General features: G+C 44.8%; 2 protein-coding genes across 6 annotated transcripts in view; one reads left to right on the top strand and one right to left on the bottom strand.

The window, feature by feature from the left end:
* The window catches only part of LOC116842225 (discoidin domain-containing receptor 2), a 380,754-nt gene that overhangs the window by 17,526 nt on the left and 358,197 nt on the right, over positions 1-5,031 (bottom strand). The gene's annotated exons all lie outside the window — the stretch shown is intronic.
* Positions 1-5,031, top strand: part of LOC116842229 — a 425,064-nt gene that overhangs the window by 175,123 nt on the left and 244,910 nt on the right. The window lies entirely within an intron of this gene.

Raw genomic sequence — 5,031 nt, 5'->3', positions numbered from 1 at the left:
TATATATATGTGTGTGTGTGTGTGTGTGTGTGTGTGTGTGTGTGTGTGTGTGTGTGCTCTAAATTTTTCTGTATACATGCTGAATTTATATATATGTTTAATTTATATTTAATATATACGTTGAATTTATTCTCATAGCAACATAAGTCACTGTGACGTCACAATGGACTCACAATAAAGATTGTGAGCCCGTTATGATATCAGTGTGACTTGTTTCACTATGTAGGTGCATACATGTTGAATTTACATACACAAATGTGCTGAATCGATTTATATACGCGAGAAAAATTATTACATGAAATAACGGCGATATTATGGTATGTGAGACGCACGGGAAGATCTCGTTCTCACTTCTTCGCGCGACATATATATTTTTGGGTTAACATCCGATTCCGCGTTTGCCGCGAAAAAGATTAAAAGCCGGGATTTACTCGGCGCCGGAAACCTAATGTTTAAGCGTGAGAGGAGTAATTTATGGAAACTGTATGCGCCTTCGAGTTTTCCCCCAAAGTTCAGCCGAGTAACTCGGTTAAGCCCAAGCTTCGCGGAACGCCGTAAAGCAGTTACACCGGTTTTACTCTTTTCCTCTCTCACATTGACGCTTGTGTACCTTCCGCTCCCATTGGCATGTGTATGATCCGCCGAGCAAACTAATTGTACGATAAAATATCGTACACCCGATATACAGGTTCCATGTACACGAGGGGAAAGGCTTCGTTTATTAAACACGTCGGCTTTTTAATTAAAAAAATCAACGACGCACACACCTCACTCTTTCGAATGGAAAAAAAAAATAAAAAAAAAAGAAGACGCAACAACAAACCAGAACGTAAAACAAATATATCTTGCGCGTCGATTTAAAAATATCTCAGATATTTATTCGCCTCTCTATTGTTATTAACACCGCAATTAACAAAACCTCGCAAGAGACCGCGGGTATAATTTTTTTTTCTTCAGCGGGAAACGAATGAATAAGTAAGTAAACGAAGGAGGTGTTTTCGGGGAGAAACTCTCTCTCTCGCGGGCGCGCTGCGTGTTGCGCGGCGCGATTTCAAATCGATTTACGACGGGCGGCTGCGTACGCGACGCGAAATTACCCCGACTTAAGTACTTAAATTACATAATATCTGCCGCCGACGGTGGCGGCGCGCGCTGGGAAGATTGCATATGCGTGCGGAGAGTTTGCAGTTTGCGCGTGCACGGGAAGATCTTAAGGCGTGATTCGATTACTTCACGAAGCAAGCGCGTGCACACGTGCGCGCACGCACGCACGCGCGCGCGTTGTTACTTCCGCGGAAATTATCGTCGCTGAGCGGGCGATAAATAACCGTCTGTGCGACGTCGCCGACCCGAATCCGCCTCGACAGACGGGGGAAGCAGCGGGGGCGGTGAGGATCGAGCAAATCGTTTAATCGAATGTCTCTCGAAGGAGACGCCGGCTGGGGACGAATACATACGCGGGAGTCGGGAGCATGACCGCGATTATATTTTTTCGCGGCTGAAATGCCGCTCGCGTTGATTGCCTCGTTGAAACGCGCTCAACGCCGCTGCAGCTTTACGTGACTCGTCGCCCGACACGTGGGTGAACGGGCCACGGGCGTTGGCGTGTGTGGTGTGTGATTGTCGTCGACCCTTTGGCCGCAGATTTCGGTAGCGCGACGTTGATAGTTCAGTCGTGAGTACTGTGAAATTAAGGCTCCTGGCTCCTCGCCGCAGAATGTCGATCGATTCCTTGGTCACAGGACTCAATAGCGGTTCTGGTGTTAAGCCTGATCTACAATATGCTCTTTGCATTCTGTTTCTTGTCTTCTGTCTTTTTCTGGCTTAAAGCCTGAATCTACAATGTGTTCTTTGCTTCCTGTTTCTTGTTTTCTGTCTTCTTTTAATTTAAGATTTAAAACTTGAGTCAGAAAAAGATAAAGAAAAAGTTAGAAAAAGATAAAGAAATAGGAAGCAAATAACACATTATAAATCAAGCTTAAAACTTAAGGTTTGAGTTAGAAAGAGATAAAGAGAAAGAAGCAGGAAGCAAAGAGCATATTGTAGATCAAGCTTTAACCTTTACGTTGCCAATTTTGTCTCTTAGAGGTGAAGTGGCTCAGGGTGAAGTAAACAATCGCTTCTCTTGGCGAGGGGTACAATGATATTTTTCTCTGTGCGTGTATTTTTCACGACCGCGCGTTTGATTTTAGAGGCAAAATAACACGAACGGAAAGTTCAGCGCGGACCGCGTTATTAATGCCGTCGTTGCGTTTTGCCGTTTCGACCGTTTGTCTCGCGCGCTGCGCGAATAATATGTCGGAATAATAGAATGACTCGAAAGTCCGTTTCCGCGCGCGCGGAATTTCAAACGGCGTCATCGGCTTTACCGACCATCCACATTGCGTAATCGCCACTTGATCTCTCTCTCTCTCTCTCTTTCTCTCTTTCTCACCTTCTCGCTCACTCACTCACCAGTCTACCGGCTCATGGAGGAATGCGCTCCTCCATGATCGCGCGCAAGACTCGATATACGATCGACGTGAAAGCATTATATCGACGCTAATCCCAGATAATTCTTGAAGCGCTATTTCGCGCAGGTAGGAAACGGGATCGTTTCATTAGCGCGGCACAATGGCGGGCGAGTGCGTGGGCGCGCACGGTTCGGATAAATGATGGGCAATAATGAAACATTAATGGCGTGCAGTCAGTTTGAAACGGCGACGATGTCGGGGTCGATCGAGCGGTCGACAGAAAGAGAAAGAGAGAGAGCTCTAGCTAGATATTCAATACTATATTTCCCATCCTCTCTCCCTTTTTCCCCTCCCCCCGTTCGCATTTCTGTCCTCGTCGAATTACCATTTTGATATTAATTTGCCGTTATACAGTTACGTATTTCACGAATACTACTTCCGCGAACGGCGCCGAAGAATGAGCGAATCGTTATATATGTGTGTGTCTACATACGTACATATATATATATATATATATATATATATATATATATATCTTCATTTCGTTTGCGGCTAACAAATAGCGAAATAAAATTTATATACTCGACGTAAAGCTACTTTCCCCGTCCTAGTAAAAGCGTATTCGATACACCCCGGGGGAAAAATATATATAATTGAAATCGGTGCGATATATTAAGCGAATAATAACGATTTTATTATCTTCGGAAGAGCGTGAATTGTTCATGGAGAAACTCCACGGAATTATCCTCTCTCTCCTCCTCTCTCTTCTCTATTCTCTCTCTTTCTTTTTCTCTTTCTCACTCGCGTAATTATATTAATTTTTGGAATTCCCGTCGTTAAATACTCGAGTCTGTCGCGCACTCGTACGTCTCCTCGTATTTCTGCATATTTAAAGCGATCTGACGGTTGTGTCTAGATCTTCGACGTCGAGAATGGCGTGCTGAATTTTTCATCGAGCGAGGCTCATCGCGGCTCTCTCTCTCTCTCTCTCTCTCTCTCTCTCCTAGCGAGCTTCTCTGTTCTCGCGCTAATATGTCTAACCGTCGGACATTCGTGCTCTTAGACTCTTGATTTATTCATCTCTAAGTCCTGCGGAGTATTCTTGATCCTGTCGAGAATTGTCGATCGCTTGATCAAACGCCTTGATATGTGTTTAAACACTGACTTACTAGAATTTCCTACGAGATCCACTCGCGCCTCTATTGCAAACGCAATGTGCAATATTGAAAATCTCATATAACCCTCGGTATATTATCAGTATTCGTTGGATCAATTCCAGTCCTTAATTTTTCCAAGCAACACCGGTAACGCTTTTAAAAAGGTCGCTTAGGAAAAAAAAGAGAGTCTCTTTCCACCGCGGGTCCCAGTTGGCACATATTTCCTCCACTCCACCCTCAACCCCTTGGCACCGTGGAAGAGTGAACGCCGTGGTATCTTCCATCGGCGTGCGAGGGTGGCGGCTGCGGCGGCGTTGTAATGCCAGCGGAAACGGCCGTGTTGGACGCGGCGCAGCACGCGAAGCGGAACGATTGTGTTTGGATTGTCGAGCGGTTAAGCCGTAAAAGCCGTTCAACACCGAAAATGAATTTCCAAACGCGCGTATCGCATATTTTCCACGGCACTTTTATAGCTCAATGACGCGTATCGCGCCGCGCCGCGCGATGGCCGGGGCTCAATTCGCTTAATACCGACGTGACCGCAGACGGCTCTATCGGACCTGATGTCGAGCGGTTTCGCGAATCGACAGTCCCATATTGGCCGCGCGTCAACGTTCGAGAAATTAAAAGCAAGACACACACATCGGCATAAATGCGAAGTTTAATTTCTCCCGCCGCCCCTCTCCTCGTCATCGCCGTCGACGATGGGTTTCGCGAACAACGATTTGCGCACAGAATATCCCGTAATTCGCGTCAGTTATTCGCACTCCGAGCGAGAAAATGTTCGAAGATTAAAAGATATTTACTCGGTGGGTACTCGCAAAGAAATGCATACCGCATTCAAGTAGGTATTACTTGTTTCGAGTGTTTCGTAAGTTCAAAGCTTAATCTACAATGTGCTCTCTGCTTTTTATTTCTTGTTCTCTTTCTTCTTCTGGTTCAAGGCTTAAGGTTTGAGTCGAAGAGGGATGAAGAAAAAGGAGCAGGAAACGAGGAATGCATTGTAGATCAAGTTTAAGAGTTTATAAGAGGCTCGGCCAACCAAACTTCTTTTTTCGCGTTAACATCCCTCTCGCGAGAATTTCTGAATTATGTGGCATTCGAGTCTACTTAAAATCGATCGAAGAAGATAATTTTGCTTTCTGTTTGATCTCCCGAGGCTTAAAATTCGCGAAAAATTCCGCCACTTTGACCGTATCTTACAATTTCGATTTCATATTTAGCATTTCAGTTCTTGAGTAAAAAAATGTCAAATCTTTATGAAAAATAGCGATATGTAAGTACAATTGTCGGGCATAATTATTTATTTACCCATTTGCTTCGTCGTTTTGGGTCTTTCCACTTCTTGTCCGAGTGGAATAGATGATCTCTTTTATTTGGCGGTCGATCGGAGATTTCACTCGAATGATTCATATCGCGCA

The sequence above is a fragment of the Odontomachus brunneus genome, unplaced genomic scaffold, assembly GCF_010583005.1.
Source record: "Odontomachus brunneus isolate Ranch 3 - 2012 unplaced genomic scaffold, Obru_v1 Obru_scaffold_023, whole genome shotgun sequence".
Lineage (NCBI taxonomy): Eukaryota > Metazoa > Arthropoda > Insecta > Hymenoptera > Formicidae > Odontomachus > Odontomachus brunneus.
Note: the sequence above shows the minus strand (reverse complement) of the source record. Positions and strands in the feature narration are given on the sequence as shown.